This window comes from Triticum dicoccoides, chromosome 1A (assembly GCF_002162155.2).
Source record: "Triticum dicoccoides isolate Atlit2015 ecotype Zavitan chromosome 1A, WEW_v2.0, whole genome shotgun sequence".
Classification (NCBI taxonomy): Eukaryota; Viridiplantae; Streptophyta; class Magnoliopsida; order Poales; family Poaceae; genus Triticum; species Triticum dicoccoides.
The window spans coordinates 36,232,558-36,255,043 of record NC_041380.1 but is presented as its reverse complement, the minus strand read 5'-3'; positions in this window follow the sequence as shown (position 1 = coordinate 36,255,043).

Below are 22,486 nucleotides of genomic sequence, written 5' to 3'. Positions count from 1 at the left end.
ACAATCGGTCTAAAACTATTGTTACAAAAGTGCTTGGACTATACTATATACATGGTGGAATACTACTACTGATATGGTGGTCGACTATAAAAATTGATCGGTCGAAGACTCCATGATACCTGCTCTAGCTTCATCAACATAGTCATCATCGCTATCATCAGGGCCCGAGTCAGTGTCGTCGATGATGATGTAGTTCTTCGGGCAAGTGGAACTGTCATCTTCTCCTCCTAGCGCGGGATCTCCCATGAAAACTCCGAGCTTCCTTGTCAGGTCGTAATTCTTCTCCACTAGTACGACGATTTCCTCCATATAATCTTCGCGTGTAGCCTTGAGTTCTTCCTCCAGTTCTGTGATCCTTGTCATCGCCTTCTTCAAATCTGTCATGCCTGCGCACATCTGGTTCTCCTGGCGTCGAATGTGCTGGTTTAACTCCTAGATGAAAGAGGCAATCGATCTATCCTTCCTAGTGCTGATCATCTCCCATTGCTCATCTCGGCACCCACAAATCTGGTAGATTGTATCCTTGAGATCATTGTGGTAAACTTCTCCAATGCGTCCCATGGTGATGTGAGCTGCCATACTTTTCCTAGACTCCAGGTTGGTGCATCAAAAGAAAACTCTATGGGCTCAGTGACAGGCGTGAATGTCCTTCCTGGAACTTGAACTTGAATCATCCAACACTCCTCTTCTGGTAAAGTGGCGTTGTAAGTCCCGGTGAAGCTTGGTATTCCGATGTTCAGGTACCTAGTGACTTCCTTCAAGTGGCATCCAAAAAGGGGTGTCTTCATCCGGTTGCGTGAACTTGATCCTTGCATCCGCCATCCTGAAGAGTAGAAAAAGGAGAGGAGTTAGAAATGAGAAGAGAGTAGTGATCCAGGGCTTTAGCTTAGTGGTCGTGTCCTACAGTCAGCATGTGCTATGATACCATCTTTGTAGCGACCAGACCTCAAACAGTCTGATCTTTGTGCATAAGTATCATCCCTGGATCGGTAATGCTGACACACACAGTACTTGAAGGATTTATAACAGAGTATCAATCACGCACTTATTACATCAAATGTCTCAAAAGAGAACTTATTACAATAAATATGGCTTAAGGCCATCTAATACGATAACAGCGCAAGGCTTGGAAGATAAAGTGAGTCCATCAACTCCAACGGCATCACTGAGTGAAAGACCACGACCTAAGGCTCCTTACTCATCGTCTGAAAAGTCTGCAACATGATACGTTGCAGCCCGAAAACAGGTCAGCACATGGAATATGCTGGCAAGGTAACACAAAAGAGTAATGAACAGAATAATGCTATCGCTACATGCATATTTGGCTGGTGGAGGCTGTATGGTTAATATGTTTTGCGAAAAGCCAATTTTTTCCTACAACAAAGGAATAAATTTTATTTAACTATCATGGTGGTTGTTAAACATTGAGAATGGTAAACCCCATCTCAATCCCAATTAAAAATAATCATTAACCCCAACCAAATTATATAATTAAGAGTGATGAGATCCACATGATAATCCAAGAACTAGATACTCAAGATGTCCATAACCTGGGACACAGCTAACCATGATTAGTTTCAACACTCTACAGAGGTTTGTGCACTTTTCCCCACAAGACTCGATCCTCCGTTGGTTTTCTCGCACTACAAGATGTTTGAGAAACGGATGACCGAGACACAGTCTTTCTGAAGAGGTCCCCTTAACCGATAGATAGGCCGGTACACCTACAATCCCCTACATCTGCTAGCCCATCATGGAAAGGTTTCCCACAACTTACTCAACTATGCCAGAGCCCATAATGGCATATGGCTGCACACGGAAGTTTCTAGCATGAATAATCTTATGATACCTTTGTGTCTGGGTCGCAGTCCATAGGAGAATCACACGGTACCCCGGGATTTCCAAAAATACAGGCAATCACAGGAATTCCCCAGGTGCCTCAATCCACCCAGATGTGTATTAAAGTTGCCACCTTAAGTTAACCATTATTTAACAATACTCACATCTGTCATGAATACTCTCAAACCCAATCCACATCTACGAGCATAACATAGGAATATAAGCAACGTAGAAGTAACTCCCAAGGTTTGATAATAAACAGGTGAATAGGTACTACCTCATCTACTTCCCAACCCACAATTTAATCAGATCCTAACCATGCAATTGTTTGAGGATTGATCTAATGCAACAAAACTGGGTAGTAAAGAGGTATGATCAAGGTGTTACTTGCCTTGCTGATGATCCGCGAAACCTAGAGACTCGTAGTAGCACGCTTCACACTCCGGGTACTCTATCGCAAACAAACAAGCATACAATAAGCAATCAAGCAAGGGCACGAGTAAAACTCAAATAAGAGATCTAACCAAAAAGTTCAACTTAAGAACTCCATTTTGCAAAAAGAATGAAATCAAACGAAGCAACAAAACTCAAACGGCGAAAGAAACAAGCTTCGTTTACTAATCTGGATTAAAGTCAAATTTTACAGTAGCAAAATCTTGTTTAAGTTGGTTAAACAAAAAGAGGGTTTCGATACGAAACTCTAGGCGCTTGAATCACCTTATTCCGATAAACGAGTGAAAAGTTATACTAGAACGAAAATCGGATCAGAAATCGCGATCGAAAATAATTGCGGAAAATCCAAGAAAAAGAAAAACTGACGAACAGGCTAACGAACGAACGTTCGCTGTCTATGGCTAAACTGTGAAAACCGTTCGTTAAAATGAATTAACGAACGGTCGTTCGCTAAATAACTAAACCAAAAAAAATAAACCAAACCGGATTTATAAAAAAACAGATCTAGGTTTAGAAAAAACTATCGATTCTCTCGCGAAAACTGAGGCAGCAACGATGGCTACCTCCAGCAAAAGTCTGGCGAACGGCAGTGGCAGCGGGCGGGCTTTGGCGAGGCGGCGCGTGGCGACGGCGAGGCGCGGCGGCGGGGCGCGGTTAGGGTTAGGGTTTGGGCGGCGGCGCGGATTGGGCTTTGGCGGCTCAGGGCGGCGGCTTATAAAGGCCCCCCGGGCGGAGTCCCGCTCGGGTACGGCCCGGAGTCGGTTTGACTTTTTTTAAAACAATTCCGACGTGCAGAAAAAAAAGAAAAGAAATACTAAACAGACTCCAAAAATCCCGAAATAAGTTTTCCCCGTCCTCTAAAAATAGGCCGGACAAGGTGAACATTTATTTGGGTAGGATAGGACCTATCTTTACCTATTAGCGTCTAGGTTGCATGGACGTAATAAAACTGACAAACTCCATTAACTGATGGATATGGTTTGCTGAATTATGTATATATTTCTTGTGTGTCCACTAGCTATGCAATATGAGTGATCGTGTGTGGATGTACACCGGTCACACCAGTCAGGAAGACATGATCGATGAATGGTTAACAAAAACCAAGGGGTTTGTGAGAGCCGCATTTGCAAATGGCCAGAGAGAAAGGTGGTGCCCCTATGTCCGGCACGACAACTATCATTGGCGGAACGAGCTTGAAATGAGTAAACACTTGCAGAAGTTTGGTTTTACGCCTGGTTATACGGTCTGGACATTTCATGGTGAGTCTACCCAACTTGCCAAAGCCGAGGTGGTTCGTCGTCGCACCGACAAGCATGGTACCGGGATGGAAGACATGGTGCAAAACTTTGATGATGCTCGGGACTCGAACGATGAGATGGAGGAATCTGCAAAGGCCTTCAATGAAATGTTGGAGTCTTCAAAACGTCCTCTCCATGAGCACATTGAGCTTTGTCAGCTGGATGCCATCTCACAAATAATGGCTCTGAAGGCTCAATTCAACTAAGGCAGAGAATGCTACGACCCGATGATGACAGTATTTGGATGCTTTCTACCCAAAGGCCATGTACTGCCTGCAAACTTGTACCAGTCAGACAAAATCCTCCGTGCTCTTAAGATGCCCTATAAGAAGATACGTGCCTGTGAGAAAGGATGTGCCTTATTTAGGTTTGAGTATGCGGACTTGAACTATTGTCCCATTTGCAAGTCTTCCAGGTATGTTGTGGTAGACAATGGTGTGGGTGAGAAGATGCAGACCAAAATCCCCGTTATTCTACGGTATATGCCAATCGTACCAAGACTTCAACGTCTTTTCATGGTCGAAGAGACAACCAGACAGATGACATGGCACAAAACGGGCAAAAGAACCAAACTAGATGCAGATGGGAATCTGATGATGGTACACACATCGGATGGTGAAGCGTGGAAGCGCTTCGATGACTTACATGAGCAAAAAGCGGTAGATCCAAGGCATCCTCGAGTCGCCATCATCACAGATGGGTTCAATGTGTTTGGTCTGACAGCAGCCCAATACAATTATTGGCCCGTATTTGTCATTCCACTCAATCTCCACCCAGGACAGATTATGCAAAGAAAGAACATTTTCCTGACGTTTGTAATTCCAGGGCCCAACTATTCGGGGAAGAATATGAATGTGTACATGTAGCTGCTTAAGGACGAATTACAAGAAGCTTAGGATAATGGGTTCAAGACATACGACGCCTTTAGCAAAATGAACTTCATAATGCTTGTCTGGTACATGTACTCGACGCATGACTTGCCAACGTATGCGCTATTCGTTGGTTGGTGTGTGCATCGAAGGTTCCCGTGCCCCACATACAAGGCAGCTCTTGAGTTTCGTTGGCTTCAGGACGGTCGCAAGTTTTCTTGCTTCGACTTGCATAGACAGTTCCTGGATCCTCGCCATAAGTTCAGGAAAGGCAAGAAGAACTTCATCAAAGGTAGAGTTGTCAAGAACTCTGCACCACCTCCATTGACAGGCCAAGAGACCCTGGATCAGTTAAATGCTCTCGAGCCAGATCCAGAGCGTCCGGGGTATTTCAAGGGGTATAACTCGGAACACGCCTGGACTCACAAGACATGCTTGTGGGATCTGCCTTACTTCAAAGACCTCCTTTGCCCACACAACATCGACGTGATGCACACTGAAAAGAATATCGCCGAGGCCCTATTTGGTACATTGTTCGGCATAAAGGGGAAGTCAAAGGATAATACTAAGGCTAGAGTCGATCAAGAGGCGCTATGTGATAGACCGTTACAAAACATGAAAGAACTGAAAGGAAAGTAGAACTGGACGAAGCCAAAGGCATGGTTCAATCTTGGAAGGCCAGCTATGAGGAAAATTATCTTGTGGGTGAAAATGTAGTTGATGTTGCCCGATGGGTATGCAACGAATCTAAAGAGGGGAGCGAGTCTTGATAAATTGAAAATATTTGGTCTCAAGAGTCATGATTGGCACAGATGAATTGAGTGGGTAATGCCGGTGATGTTGCGTGGCTTTATCCCTGAGGATGAACGACTAGTACAGGCCGAGCTGAGCTATTTCTTCCGTGTTCTTTGTGCGAAAGAACTATTGCCTGCCGTGCTAGAAGAAATGGAAGAGTTGGCGCTGGAGTTGATCTGTAAGTTAGAGAAGATCTTTCCACCAGGCCTCTTTAATCCAATGCAACACTTGATTTTGTATCTCCCGACCGAGGCACGATTGGTGGGGGGGCGTGCAAAATCCTTGGTGCTACGCAAGAGAGAGGATGCAGAAGACGGTTCGAGCAAAATGTAAAAATAAACGTAGAATTGAAGCATCGATGGCCGAGGCATTCATTATTGAGGAGGCGGCAAACTTCATGACATCACACTACGAAGCCAAAAATCGTCATTTTCATAATCCGAAGCCTCGGTACAATGCTGGCGACCCTAAAAAGGGTGGATGCAACCTCAACCTATTCAAAGGGAAGCTCGCACCAGCCGGTTCTTCTAATCCCTATTCGTCGGATGTCGAAGAATGGCGGGCCATTTCGTTGTATATCTTCAACAACCTAACAGAAGTGCGGCCGTACATCAAGTAAGTTCTCGGTACATTGTTTCGCAACTTCTAATTCCTTTGAACTGCTCTTATACCCGGATATTTGATACAGTAGATACGTCGCCAAATTCTCATATGGAGCGGTGATACAAAAGGATTCCGTCGAAGAGTATGAGCTTCTGGCAAAGCAACGAGGCAACTATCCTAGTTTCATCTCTTGGTTCAAACAAATGGCAATTTCCATTAGACCATTTCATTTCTTCGTCTAATTTGCGGCTAATGCAACAATCCTTCTTTCGTATTAATTTTTTAGGCTAATTCAGTTTATGAACGCTGAATTGAGACAAGTCGCTAATGGCTTTGACTATAAGGTTCGTTCATTTGACAAATACGACATTAACGGGTATCACTTTTTTACCTATGGCAAAGAGCTATCTATGGCCGACCGAAAGTTTACAAATTGGTGTGTCTCTGCTATCGGCAAAGGAGGTACCGAGTATTATGGAAGAGTTGAAGCAATTTATGAACTTTTATTCTATGGTGCAAACCCACCAAACGTCGTAGTCTTCAAATTTTATTGGTTCTAGCCAAAGGAGACTAGAAGGACTCATGAACATATAGGGATAGTCGAAATCAAACAGAGCACCTATTTGGATGTTGCCGATGTCTATATTATGGCTCAACATGCAACCCAAGTTTTCTATCTACCGTGGGCCTGTCAAAGTGATCCAAATCTTAATGGTTGGGATGTTGTTTATGATGTGTCACCACGTGTTAGACCACCTCCCCCCAATGAAGAGGATTATGGACCTCAAATTAACCTAGGCACATATGAAGGAGAATTCTTCCAAGAAACACGTCATTCCAGAAAACATATCAAGAACTGCTCTACTTCAGCCCAGAACATTGAAGTAGACAGCGATAGTGAATCCGACTTCACACCTGAGCCGGAACAAGAAGAGCCGGAACAAGAAGAGGTTACTGCTGTGGATGACCTGTCAATGCTTGTCCGATTATGTAAAGGAGGCATCCCACATGTTGATGCATTTATTGGGGATGATGATGAGCATGTCATTACTAATAGTGATGATGATGATGCATTTATTGATCCCAGAGCATTTATAGACGATGAAGATTATTAATTAGTTCATGTTATTAGGTATTCAATTTTTTATCATGTTCATGATGATGATACACTTAAATTATATACATATTATTATTCATGTCAGGTTCAATTTTTTTATGTTGTACTAATTTCGTTTACTCTTTGTCATTGCAGGTATTGACAGATGGTGGGCGCCGGTCCAGAGCGCTCCGAGGCTCCTTCCTCAGTGCGTGCTGGGAGGGGTGCTTCCCTTCCACCCCAGCACCTCCGAAGAGCGCCGATAGACAGTATGCATTCACCAACGGCGAGCGCTTCTTCTTCGGCTGGGAGAGGTCGGGGGAAGAAGAGGGGTGATAGCACCCATATCACATAAACCATGATAACAATCATCTCCTATTTTAACCGAGACAACAGGCATGCCTACAACATATCTATGTTTGTATTTTGTACCGGGTTTAGCAATTCTTGCTACTTCACCGATGAAGTAAATAACATGCCCATCAACATTATCGACCAAGAGATCTTTAACCATAGCAACACTAGGTTCTACTTTAATTTGCTCAGGGGGTTTAGGTGCTTTAATATTACTTCTGTGAGCCCCAGTTGAAACCATATCATGCTCCTTTATCTTAACAGGAAAAGGTGGTTTCTCGATGTAAGCAGTAGGAACAACTGGTCAACATTGTAAATGATAGTTTCTTCTTTAGGAACTACTGGTTCTTTGATTTATTCTTTAATAGGGGGATGATATTTAAACCACCTCTTTTAGGGATATCAACATGAGTATCAAAAGATTCACAAAAGGAGGCTACTATCTCAGAGTCAAGTCAGAGTCAAGTATTGAAAAGCATCGGTGTTCATAAAAGATTTAACACAATCAAACTTAAGCTTAATACCTGACTCTTTACCTTCGTCGAGTTCCCAATCTTGAGAGTTGCATTTAATTCTTTCTAAGAGATCCCACCTGAATTCAATAGTCTTCTTCATAAAAGAACCAGCACAAGAAGTATCAATCATGGATTGATCATTACGAGAAAGCCAAGCATAAAAATTCTGAATAATAAGAGCTCATGAATTGCGCATGAATATAACATTCTCTTAAGCCTCCCCCAATCTAGAGCGATACTTTCTTCATGTCCCAGAACACAGACCTCGTCTTCCATACCTTCAGCAACGGCTCCGGCGTCTTTTTCATCGTGTTTCCCGGCGCGGGGCACTGTTCCCAGTTTTTCAACAGCTCACCGATTTTGGCGCCGCTCCGCTTACATGGAGGTCCTCGATGCTCAGTGTGACCATTGAATAGATCTTCACAGGCTGTCCTTCTCGAGCCATCTTCGATGCCCCATGTACACGATTTTCCTAGAGCCGCCATCTTTCCTTGACGTTAGCTGCTAAGACGCCGTATCATCCATGCATCGTGTGCATCCATAATATCCATGGCACACCTGGCCTGCGACATATTCGTAACTAAGATAGTCGTGCACCATCGTGATCAGCGCGGCTCTCCTGTAGAAATACTCGTCTTTGCTGGCGTCCCATGTCTTGGCCGGTGTTTTCCATAACATGTCTAACTCCTCTTGAAGTAGCCCCAGATACAAATTATTATTATTTCCTGGTTGTCTCGGCCCTTGAATCAGCATGCTCATGTGAATGTACTTCGACTTCATGCACAACCAGGGGGAGGTTGTACATCCATACAAACACGGGCCATGTGCTATGGTTGGTTTTCTGGTTGCCAAACGAATTCATGCCATCGGTACACGCGCCAAGCACGATGTTCCTTGCATCGCATTCGAAATACCGACAAAAGCCGTTCAACACTCTCCACTGGATTCCATCCTTGACGTGTCTCAACTTCGGATCATCTCCATCGTCGGGCTTCTTCATCTCTGCGTGCCAGCGCATGATCTTTGCTTCCTTGGGATCTACAAAATACCGCTGGAGACGGGGAGTGATCTGTAAGTACCATACAACTTTTTGGGGAGATTTCTTCCTGACCTTCTTGTATCGAGAAGCATTGCACAACGGGCAACTTGTTTTTTTGCGTGCTCCTTCTGATAAATCATGCAATCGTTAATGCATGCATGGTATCTAACGTGTGGCAGATCAAGAGGGCACACGATCTTCTTGGCCTCATCCACACTAGTAGGACATAGATCCCCCATGGGAAGAACATCATTTAGGTACTTGAGATGCTCATCGAGGCTAGTGTCGGTCCATTTGTTTTTAGCCTTCGTCTTCAGGAGTTGGAGCGTGAAACTCAACCGGGTCACCTCAGGATTGCAACCATCATACAATGGAGTGTTCGAGTCTACCACCAGTTGTTGCAGCTTAGCCTCCTCTCTAGAAGAAGCTCTCTCGGTACTTGTCTCCTTGCGAAGTAGTGCTTTGAACATGAGGGTTCCACACAATTGAACTTAGTATGGACGAACTCTGCAGTGTGGAGTCCGCGTTCTCTCTGCCGCCATGTCCGGCCCCTTCTCCGCCGCCATGTCCGGCCCCTTCTCCTCCGCCATGTCCGGTCCCTTCTCTGCCGCCATGCCGGCCTCTTCCCCACCGCCATTATCGATCATCTCTTCGTCTTGCCCCGTGTTTTCATTGCCTGTCCCGTCGGCGTCCTCAACATCTTCAGTTATCCACCGAGTATAGCCATCCATGAAACTAGTCATGAGCAGGTGTGCTTCGACACGACCATCGTCAATAGGGGTCGAGCCAAACTATTCCTTTGCATCTTCGACACGGACATAGGACCTCTGTCAGGTTATTTTCTTTCATGTCCTACACCGCCGACCGCAACCACCTGTCCACCATCGTTCCACTGACCATAATGAATGCCTGCATGGTAATAATAAACAAATTGATTATAAAAATGCGTGCATGCATCAGAGTCATACAAAAATTTGGCATGACCTTCCCTAAAAATAGAACATGTAGATCTAGAGTTTGCCCGGAATTCGCCAAAACGGAAATAAATCGACATTTCGGAAAAACATAGGCAACTCACAAGCACAATTCGACGTCAACTCATGCCACACACACAATTTCCATCACATCGCCCTATTATGTCATATCACACACACATTCACATATTTCCATTCTTGCAAAAGCATGAATTTTTAATCACCTATCTCTCGAGATCAAGCACACGTAGTGGAGATGAATGATGTAGTAGTGAGATCAAAAGTGGACAAAGCACTTCTTGACAAGGCTAGATCTAGTTAGGGGGTACATAGGTCACTTAACTAAATGGTACATCTACCTGGCTAGCTAATTTGGGAGGAGACAATTCAACTAGTGGTGGGGGGAGGAAAAAGAGAAAGGAGATGCATTAATGGAGGTGGTGTAGTTAGCTAGGAGTAATAAAGAGAGAGAAAGGTAGGTAGAAGAAGGAGAGTAATGGGGGGAGAAGTAGTGAGGAAGAAGCAAAGTGACGGAGAGAGGAGGTGGGAGGTAGGGGAAAGTAAGGAAGAGAGGATGGGGGAGGGGGAGGGGGAGGGGGGGAGTTGGTATATGCTGCGGCTTAGCAGTAGCACTGGTCGTAAACCACGCTACTGCTAATAAGATAACAACAACCCCTTTTTTTATTTAGGCTTCATTGGCCTCTTTTTTTTCCTCACATGGGGCAATGCTCTAATAATGATGATGATCACACTTTTATTTACTTACAACTCAATATTACAACTCGATATCTAGAACAAAGTATGACTCTATATGAATGCCTCTGGCGGTGTACCGGGATGTACAATGATCTAGTTTAGCAATGACATCAAACAGACAATCCATGAAAATATCATGCTAGCTATCCTACAATCATGCAAAGCAATATGACGACGAACGCTCAAGTCATGTATATGATGATGATGGAAGTTGCATGGCAATATATCCCCGAATGGCTATGGAAATGCCATAATAGGTAGGTATGGTGGCTGTTTTGAGGAAGGGTATATGGTGGGTTTGATGCACCGGCGAAAGTTGCGTGGGACTAGAGTGCCTAGCAAGGTGGAAGGGTGAGAGTGTGTATAATCCATGGACTCAATATTAGTCATAAATAACTCACATACTTATTGCAAAAAAATTATTAGCCCTCGAAGCAAAGTACTACTACGCATGCTCCTAGGGGAGAGGTTGGTAGGAGTTAACCATCGCGCGCCCCGACCTTCACACAAAGATAGACAATCAAGGATAAATTGTGCTCCAACTTATCGGCATAACGAGAGACTATACGTGCATGCTTCGGCAATCACAAACCTTAACACCAATTTTCTTACTAAACACCAATCATTTAAGTACCTCCCACATATTAGCATCTTTATATCGCAAAACTATTGCAAGGAATCAAACATATCATATTCAGCGATCTACAAGTTTTATTTAGGATTTTATGACTAACCATGTGAATGACCAATTCCTGTCAACTCTCTAAATAGATATAAGTGAAGCAAGAGAGTTTTAATTCTTTCTACAAAAGATATGCCCACGCTCTAACAAATATAAGTGAAGCAAAGGGGCATTCTACAAATGGCGGTTTTTCATGTGTAGAGAAACAGGCAATCCAAACTTCAAATGATATAAGTGAAGCACATGAAGCATTCTATAAAGCCATACTCAAAAGATATAAGTGAAGTGCAAAGAGCATTCTATAAATCAACCAAGGGTATCTCATACCAGCATGGTGCATTTATTAAAAGAAAAATAAAAAGCACACGACGCTCCAAGATTTACGCATATCATGTGAACAAAACAAAAACCTAAACATACCGATAATTGTCGAATAAAGATGGGATGCCTTCCGGGGCATCCCCAAGCTTAGACGCTTGAGTCTCCTTGAATATATACTTGGGGTGCCTTAGGCATCCCCAAGATTGAGCTCTTGCCTCTCCTCATTCTTCTCATATCTATACCTCATCGATCTTCAAAAACTTCATCCACACAAAACTTAACAAAACTTTTTTTATTAGAGGGGTTAGTACATACAACTTCAAATCCCATAATGTACTACTATAGCATTATTGTATAATTATAATCAAACATTACCCACTGTATTCTGTCACAATTCTATGGCCCCAAGTCAAAGGAGGCTCAACAAGACTTCAAACATAAGCAAATAATGAAACTATAACAACAATCTGTGATAACAGGACAATCTGTAGTAATCTGAACATTAACCATACTTTTTTACTTCTAAAAATTCTGAAAAATTAGGAAAAAATAAAAAATTCGTATGGAAGTACTGTCCAAAAAGTTTCAGAAGCATTTGACTTTCCAGCAAAAAATGTAAAATTACGCACTACAGCCGAAGTTTCTGTTTTTGCACCGCACAAACCAAACAAGCAATCTAATCATCCTAAAGGCAAATCTTGGCACATTATTTTTATAATACAATGGATTTGTACAAGAGGAAAATTATTTTTTTGAGAAATTTCCATGAAAAAATCTACATCGTTTCCATGAGAATGAACACAAGTGTTCAAGGTCGACACTCACTTCTCCAATGCATAACCTTCCAATCGCTTCTCTTTTTGAAAAGGTTTTTAGGTTCCCCTCTTTATTTTTTTGTTTTTAAACTTTTTAAAAGCACACAACATAATAAAATTACTCTCTAAAACTTCCGGGTTGTCTCCCTGGCAACTCTTTCTTTAAAGCCATTAAGCTAGGCATATAGTGCTCAAGTAATGGATCCACCCGGATCCCAAGGTATATCAAAGCCAATTTTAATTAACGATGATTTGTGATTTAGTAGTGAGCACAAAGTAATATATACCATGCAACAACAAAGTCTAACTCTCTTCCTATGCACCGACATGTCATAAAAGAACAATTCATGCACATCGAGTAAAGGCCAATACATAGTATAGCAATTTCTTGCAATTTTATCGTAATGGAAACATAGAGAGGCGGAGATGTAGTTCCTCTCTCATAATAATTGCAAGTAGGAGCAGCAAGCACATGCATATTATATTCATCAAAATCATCATGTGTAGTAGTAAGACGCAACCCATCGATATAAACCTTAATAAGAGCAAACTTCTCCGATATAGTGTAGTTGGGAGAATTCAAAAAGATAATAGGACTATCATGTGTGGGTGCAATAGAAACAATTTCATTCTTAAGATAAGGGACGATAGAAAGTTTATCTCCATAAGCATAATTCATATTGGCATCATGGCCACAAGCATAGCAAACATCAAGTTCATTAAAAGGGATATTTCAAACGAATCAAAGGGATCATAGCAATCATCCTTCGATAAGAACGAAGGGAAATTAAACAATGTATGATTTGAAGAGTTACTCTCATTAGAAGGTGGGCACATGTAGCTAATCTGCTCTTCCTCCTTTTGTTCTTCGCTCTCCTCGTCATCTTTTTCATCTAATGAGCTCAGTGTCATCAATTTCTTCTTCCATAGTTTCCTGTAAAATATTTGTCTCTTCTTGGATAGCGGAGACTTTCTCAATAAATGGATCAATATCGAAATTATATTCATAATTCTCATAGAAATATTTCAATATAGCAAAATTTTCAGGCCTATAAACTGTTGGAAATATGCCCTAGAGGCAATAATAAAATGGTTATTATTATATTTCTTTGTTCGTGATAATTGTCTATTGTTCATGCTATAATCGTGTTATCCGTAAATCGTAATACATGTGTGAATACATAGACCACAACATGTCCCTAGTGAGCCTCTAGTTGACTAGCTTGTTGATCAACAAATAGTCATGGTTTCCTGACTATGGACACTGGATGTCATTGATAATGGGATCACATCATTAGGAGAATGATGTGATGGACAAGACCCAATCCTGAGCATAGCACAAAGATCGTGTAGTTCGTTTCCTAGAGCTTTTCCAAGTGTCAAGTATCATTTCCTTAGACCATGAGATTGTGCAACTCCCGGATACCGTAGGAGTGCTTTGGGTGTGCCAAACGTCACAACGTAACTGGGTGACTATAAAGGTGCACTACGGGTATCTCTGAAAGTGTCTGTTGGGTTGGCACGAATCGAGACTATGATTTGTCACTCTGTATGACGGATAGGTATCTCTGGGCCCACTCGGTAATGCATCATCATAATGAGCTCAATGTGACCAAGTGGTTGATCACGGGATCATGCATTATGGTACGAGTAAAGTGACTTGTCGGTAACGAGATTGAACGAGGTATTGGGATACCGACGATCGAGTCTCGGGCAAGTAACGTACCGATTGACAAAGGGAATTGTATACGGGATTGATTGAATCCTCGACATCGTGGTTCATCCGATGAGATCATCAAGGAGCATGTGGGAGCCAACATGGGTATCCAGATCCCGCTGTTGGTTATTGACCGAAGAGTCGTGTCCGTCATGTCTGCATGTCTCCCGAACCCGTAGGGTCTACACACTTAAGGTTCGGTGACGCTAGGGTTGTAGAGAAAATAGTATGCAGCAACCCGAAAGTTGTTCGGAGTCCCGGATGAGATCCCGGACGTCACGAGGAGTTCCGGAATGGTCCGGAGGTAAAGATTTATATATAGGAAGTCAAGTTTCGGCCATCGGGAAAGTTTCGGGGGTAATCGGTATTGTACTGGGACCACCGGAAGGGTCCCGGGTGTCCACCGGGTGGGGCCACCTATCCCGGAGGGCCCCATGGGCTGAAGTGGGAGGTGAACCAGCCCCTGGTGGGCTGGTGCGCCCCCTCTTGGGCCTTCCCCTGCGCCTAGGGTTGGAAACCCTAGGGGTGGGGGCGCCCCACTTGGCTTGGGGGGCAAGCCACCCCCCTTGGCCGCCGCCCCCCTGGGGATTGCATCTCCTAGGGCCGGCGCCCCCAGGGGGCCTATATATAGTGGGGGGAGGGAGGGCAGCCGCACCCCAGCCCCTGGCACCTCCCTCTCCCTCCCGTAACACCTCTCCCTCTCGCAGAGCTTGGCGAAGCCATGGCGAGACCCCGCTGCATCCACCACCACGCCGTCGTGCTGCTGGATCTCCGTCAACCTCTCCTTCCCCCTTGCTGGATCAAGAAGTAGGAGACGTCTTCCCCAACCATACGTGTGTTGAACGTGGAGGTGCCGTCTGTTCGGCACTCGGTCATCGGTGATTTGGATCACGACGAGTACGACTCCATCAACCCCGTTCACTTGAACGCTTCCGCTCGCGATCTACATGGGTATGTAGATGCACTCCTATCCCTCTCGTTGCTAGAGTACTCCATAGATTGGTCTTGGTGATGCGTAGATCATTTTTAATTTCTGCTACGATCCCCAAAAGTGGCATCATGAGCTAGGTCTATGTGTAGTTTCTATGCACGAGTAGAACACAAAGCAGTTGTGGGCATCGATATTGTCAATTTACTTGTCGTTACTAGTCTTATCTTGATTCGACGGCATCGTGAGATGAAGCGGCCCGGACCGACCTTACACGTACGCTTACGTGAGACTGGTTCCACCGACTGACATGCACTAGTTGCATAAGGTGGCTGGCGGGTGTCTGTCTGTCCCACTTTAGTCGGATCAGATTCGATGAAAAGGGTCCTTATGAAGGGTAAATAGAAATTGGCATATCACGTTGTGGTTTTTGCGTAGGTAAGAAACATTCTTGTTTAGAAACCTATAGCAGCCACGTAAAAAATTTGTAACAACAATTAGAGGACGTCTATCTTGTTTTTGCAGCATGTGTCGTGTGATGTGATATGGCCTAGTCCGTCTCACGTGATGATCGAACACGGCCTAGTTAACACGGATCATGTTTCACTTAGATGACTAGAGGGATGTCTATCTGAGTGGGAGTTCATTGAATAATTTGATTAGATGAACTTATTAATTATCATGAACTTAGTCTAAAATCTTTACAATATGTCTTGTAGATCAAATGGCCCACGCTAATGTTGCCCTCAACTTCAACGCGTTCCTAGAGAAAACCAAGCTGAAAGATGATGGCAGCAACTATACGGACTGGGTCCGGAACCTGAGGATCATCCTCATAGCTGCCAAGAAAGATTATGTCCTAGAAGCACCGCTAGGTGAAGCACCCATCCCAGAGAACCAAGACGTTATGAACGCTTGGCAATCACGTGCTGATGATTACTCCCTCGTTCAGTGCGGCATGCTTTACAACTTAGAACCGGGGCTCCAAAAGCGTTTTGAGCAACACGGAGCATATGAAATGTTCGAAGAGCTGAAAATGGTTTTCCAAGCTCATGCCCGGGTCGAGAGATATGAAGTCTCTGACAAGTTCTTCAGTTGTAAGATGGAGGAAAATAGTTCTGTCAGTGAGCACATACTCAAAATGTCTGGGCTGCACAACCGCTTGACTCAGCTGGGAGTTAATCTCCCGGATGACGCGGTCATTGACAGAATCCTTCAGTCACTTCCACCGAGCTACAAGAGCTTTGTGATGAACTTCAATATGCAGGGGATGGAAAAGACCATTCCTGAGGTATATTCAATGCTGAAATCAGCGGAGGTGGAGATCAAAAAGGAACATCAAGTGTTGATGGTGAATAAAACCACTAAGTTTAAGAAAGGCAAGGGTAAGAAGAACTTCAAGAAGGATGGAAAGGGAGTTGCCGCACCCGGTAAGCCAGTTGCCGGGAAGAAGCCAAAGAATGGACCCAAGCCTGAGACCGAGTGCTTTTATTGCAAGGGAAGTGGTCACTGGAAGCGGAATTGCCCCAAATACTTAGCGGACAAGAAGGCCGGCAACACCAAAGGTATATGTGATATACATGTAATTGATGTGTACCTTACCAGTACTCGTAGTAGCTCCTGGGTATTTGATACCGGTGCGGTTGCTCATATTTGTAACTCAAAGCAGGAGCTGCGGAATAAGTGAAGACTGGCGAAGGACGAGGTGACGATGCGCGCCGGGAATGGTTCCAAGGTCGATGTGATCGCCGTCGGCACGCTACCTCTACATTTACCTACGGGATTAGTTTTAAACCTCAATAATTGTTATTTAGTGCCAGCTTTGAGCATGAACAATGTATATGGATCTCGTTTAATTCGAGATGGCTACTCATTTAAATCCGAGAATAATGGTTGTTCTATTTATATGAGATATATGTTTTATGGTCATGCCCCGCTGGTGAATGGTTTATTCTTAATGAATCTCGAGCGTAATGTTACACATGTTCATAGTGTGAATACCAAAAGATGTAAGGTTCATAATGATAGTCCCACATACTTGTGGCACTGCCGCCTTGGTCACATAGGGGTCAAACGCATGAAGAAATTCCATGCAGATGGACTTTTGGAGTCTCTTGATTATGAATCATTTGACACGTGCGAACCATGCCTCATGGGTAAAATGACCAAGACTCCGTTCTCCGGAACAATGGAGCGAGCAACCAACTTGTTGGAAATCATACATACTGATGTGTGCGGTCCAATGAGTGTCGAGGCTCGCGGTGGCTATCGTTATGTTCTCACTCTCACTGATGACTTGAGTAGATATGGGTATGTCTACTTAATGAAACACAAGTCTGAGACCTTTGAAAAGTTCAAGGAATTTCAGAGTGAGGTTGAGAATCAACGTGACCGAAAGATAAAATTCTTACGATCAGATCGTGGGGGGGAATATTTAAGTCATGAATTTGGTACACACTTAAGGAAATGTGGAATCGTTTCACAAGTCATGCCGCCTGGAACACCTCAGCGAAATGGTGTGTCCGAACGTCATGATCGCACTCTATTGGATATGGTGCGATCTATGATGTCTCTTACCGATCTACCGCTCTCATTTTGGGGCTATGCTTTAGAGACTGCCGCATTCACTTTAAATAGGGCTCCATCGAAATCCATTGAGACGACATCGTATGAATTATGGTTTGGGAAGAAACCTAAGTTGTCGCTTCTAAAAGTTTGGGGATGCGATGCTTATGTCAAGAAACTTCAACCTGAAAAGCTCGAACCCAAGTCGGAAAAATGCGTCTTCATAGGATACCCTAAGGAAACCATTGGGTATACCTTCTACCTCAGATCCGAAGGCAAGATCTTTGTTGCTAAGAATGGATCCTTTCTGGAGAAAGAGTTTCTCTCGAAAGAAATAAGTGGGAGGAAAGTAGAGCTTGATGAAGTACTGCCTCTTGAAACGGAAAGTGGCGCAGCTCAGGAAGATGTTCCTGTGGTGCCTGCACCGATTAGAGAGGAAGTTAATGATGATGATCAAGGTACTTCAGATCAAACTCCTACTGAACTTCGTAGGTCCACAAGGACACGTTCCGCACCATAGTGGTACGGCAACCCTGTCTTGGAAATCATGTTGTCAGACAACGGTGAACCTTCGAACTATGAAGAAGTGATGGCGGGCCCAGATTCTGACAAATGGCTAGAAGCCATGAAATCCGAGATAGGATCCATGTATGAAAACAAAGTATGGACTTTGACTGACTTGCCCGATGATCGGCGAGCCATAGAAAATAAATGGATCTTTAAGAAGAAGATAGACGCAGATGGTAATGTGACCATCTACAAGGCTCGACTTGTCGCTAAGGGTTATCGACAAGTTCAAGGGGTTGACTACGATGAGACTTTCTCACCTATAGCAAAGCTGAAGTCCGTTCGAATCTTGTTAGCAATTGCCGCATTCTATGATTATGAGATATGGCAAATAGACGTCAAAACGGCATTCCATAATGGCTTTCTTAAGGAAGAATTGTATATGATGCAGCCAGAAGGTTTTGTCGATCCTAAGAATGCTAACAAGGTGTGCAAGCTCCAACGCTCAATCTATGGGCTGGTGCAAGCATCTCGGAGTTGGAACATTCGATTTGATGAGATGATCAAAGCGCTTGGGTTTACACAGACTTATGGAGAAGCCTGTGTTTACAAGAAAGTGAGTGGGAGCTCCGTAGCATTTCTCATATTATATGTGGATGATATACTATTGATGGGAAATGATATAAAATTCTTGGAAATCATAAAGGCCTACTTGAACAAGTGTTTTTCAATGAAGGACCTTGGAGAAGCTGCTTATATATTAGGCATCAAGATCTATAGAGATAGATCGAGACGCCTCATTGGTCTTTCACAAAGTACATACCTTGACAAGATATTGAAGAAGTTCAATATGGATCAGTCCAAGAAGGGGTTCTTGTCTGTATTGCAAGGTGTGCAATTGAGCACGGCTCAATGCCTGGCCACAGCAGAAGATAGAGAAAAGATGAGTGTCGTCCCCTATGCCTCGGCCATAGGGTCTATTATGTATGCCATGCTGTGTACCAGACCTGACGTAAACCTTGCCGTAAGTTTGGTAGGAAGGTACCAAAGTAATCCCGGCATGGAACACTGGACAGCGGTCAAGAATATCCTAAAGTACCTGAAGAGGACTAAGGATATGTTTCTCGTTTATGGAGGTGACGAAGAGCTCGTCGTAAAGGGTTACGTCGATGCTAGCTTCGACACAGATCCGGATGACTCCAAGTCACAAACCGGATACGTGTATATTTTGAATGGTGGGGCAGTAAGCTGGTGCGGTTGCAAGCAAAGCGTCATGGCGGGATCTACATGTGAAGCGGAGTACATGGCAGCCTCGGAGGCAGCACATGAAGCAATCTGGATGAAGGAGTTCATCACCGACCTAGGAGTCATACCCAACGCGTCGGGGCCGATCACTCTCTTCAGTGACAACACTGGAGCTATTGCCCTTGCCAAGGAGCCCAGGTTTCACAAGAAGACCAGGCATATCAAGCGTCGCTTCAACTCCATTCGTGAAAGTGTTCAAAATGGAGACATAGATATTTGTAAAGTGCATACGGACCTTAATGTAGCAGATCCGTTGACTAAACCTCTCCCTAGAGCAAAACATGATCAACACCAGAACTCTATAGGTGTTCGATTCATCACAATGTAACTAGATTAGTGACTCTAGTGCAAGTGGGAGACTGTTGGAAATATGCCCTAGAGGCAATAATAAAATGGTTATTATTATATTTCTTTGTTCGTGATAATTGTCTATTGTTCATGCTATAATCGTGTTATCCGGAAATCGTAATACATGTGTGAATACATAGACCACAACATGTCCCTAGTGAGCCTCTAGTTGACTAGCTCGTTGATCAACAGATAGTCATGGTTTTCTGACTATGGACATTGGATGTCATTGATAACGGGATCACATCATTAGGAGAATGATGTGATGGACAAGACCCAATCCTAAGCATAGCACAAAGATCGTGTAGTTCGTTTGCTAGAGCTTTTCCAAGTGTCAAGTATCATTTCCTTAGACCATGAGATTGTGCAACTCCCGGATACCGTAGGAGTGCTTTGGGTGTGCCAAACGTCACAATGTAACTGGGTGACTATAAAGGTGCACTACGGGTATCTTCGAAAGTGTCTGTTGGGTTGGCACGAATCGAGACTGGGATTTGTCACTCCGTATGATGGAGAGGTATCTCTGGGCCCACTCGGTAATGCATCATCATAATGAGCTCAATGTGACCAAGTGGTTGATCATGGGATCATGCATTATGGTACGAGTAAAGTGACTTGCCGGTAATGAGATTGAACGAGGTATTGGGATACTGACGATCGAGTCTCAGGCAAGTAATGTACCGATTGACAAAGGGAATTGTATACGGGATTGATTGAATCCTCGACATCGTGGTTCATCCGATGAGATCATCAAGGAGCATGTGGGAGCCAACATGGGTATCCAGATCCCGCTGTTGGTTATTGACCGGAGAGTCGTGTCCGTCATGTCTGCATGTCTCCCGAACCCGTAGGGTCTACACACTTAAGGTTCGGTGACGCTAAGGTTGTAGAGATATTAGTATGCAGCAACCCGAAAGTTGTTCGGAGTCCCGGATGAGATCCCGGACATCACGAGGAGTTCCAGAATGATCCGGAGGTAAAGATTTATATATAGGAAGTCAAGTTTCGGCCATCGGGAAAGTTTCGGGGGTAATCGGTATTGTACTGGGACCACCGGAAGGGTCCCGGGGGTCCACCGGGTGGGGCCACCTATCCCGGAGGGCCCCATGGGCTGAAGTGGGAGGGGAACCAGCCCCTGGTGGGCTGGTGCGCCCCCCCTTGGGCCTCCCCATGCGCCTAGGGTTGGAAACCCTAGGGGTGGGGGCGCTCCACTTGGCTTGGGGGGCAAGCCACCACCCTTGGTCGCCGCCCCCTGGAGATTGCATCTCCTAGGGACGCCGCCCCCCAGGGGGCCTATATATAGTGGGGGGGAGGGAGGGCAGCCGCACCCCAGCCCCTGGCGCCTCCCTCTCCCTCCCGTAACACCTCTCCCTCTCACAGAGCTTGGCGAAGCCCTACCGAGACCCAGCTGCATCCACCACCACGCCGTCGTGCTGCTGGATCTCCGTCAACCTCTCCTACCCCCTTGTTGGATCAAGAAGGAGGAGACGTCTTCCCCAACCGTACGTGTGTTGAACGCGGAGGTGCCGTCCGTTCGACACTCGGTCATCGGTGATTTGGATCACGACGAGTACGACTCCATCAACCCCGTTCACTTGAACGCTTCCGCTCGCGATCTACAAGGGTATGTAGATGCACTCCTACCCCTCTCGTTGCTAGAGTACTCCATAGATTGGTGTTGGTGATGCATAGAAATTTTTTAATTTCTGCTACGATCCCCAACATAAACATCATCATCAAAAGGTTCATACTTTTCAAACAAAGATTCAATTTCGTAAGCACCCTTAAAAGCAACAAATTCTTCAAATTGTTCAACATCATAGTAATCATATATACCATTAGCATAAGAAGCTAAGGTTTCATTATCATTAAATTTGCATTAAAAGGGAAGGTGTGGAGCCTTCATCCTAGAGCAACAAGTATAATCATATCTCAAACATAGTTGCCGAGCATATCAACGCAACATATAAATTTGATCCCATAATTGTTTCCATTTTTGTGTCAAGCGATAATTCCTAAAGTATTCACATTGACCCAACGTCTCTCCCATCATATAATTGAATGGGGTTTCCTCAGGATTATTAAAGTAGTAATTTCACATAATGAGCATCGAGGGTTTTAGGAGGTTCCCCATCTCCATGAGTAGCAAGTACACCTAATTTTTTTGGTATTTCGTGTTCCATATCCATAACTAAAGATAGAGAACAACTTAGAAAAGCAAATAAAATCTACTTAGTGATAAAGCAAACAAGCACACATGAGAATATTCACCCCACACTTTTGCTCCCCGGCAACGGCGCCAGAAAAAGTTCTTGATAACCCACAAGTATAGGGGATCAATTGTAGCCTCTTTCGATAAGTAAGACTGTCCAACGTGGAGCTAAAGGTAGAACAAATATTCCCTAAAGTTCTATCGACCACCGATACAACTCTATGCACGCTTGATGTTTGCTTTTCCTAGAACAAGTATAATACTAGAAGTACTTTGTAGGTGTTGTGGGATAGGTTTGCAAGAGTATAAAGAGCATGTAAATAAAAACTAGGGGCTGCTTAGGTAAAGAAGCAAATAAATTTAGTATAGTGAGTGTGGAGAAGTGGTGGTAGGGGTTGTGAAATTGTCCCTAAGCAATTGACTACGTTACTAGACCAATAGCAAGTTTTATGTGGGAGAGGCCACTGCTAGCATGTCATCCCTGACTTGCAATTC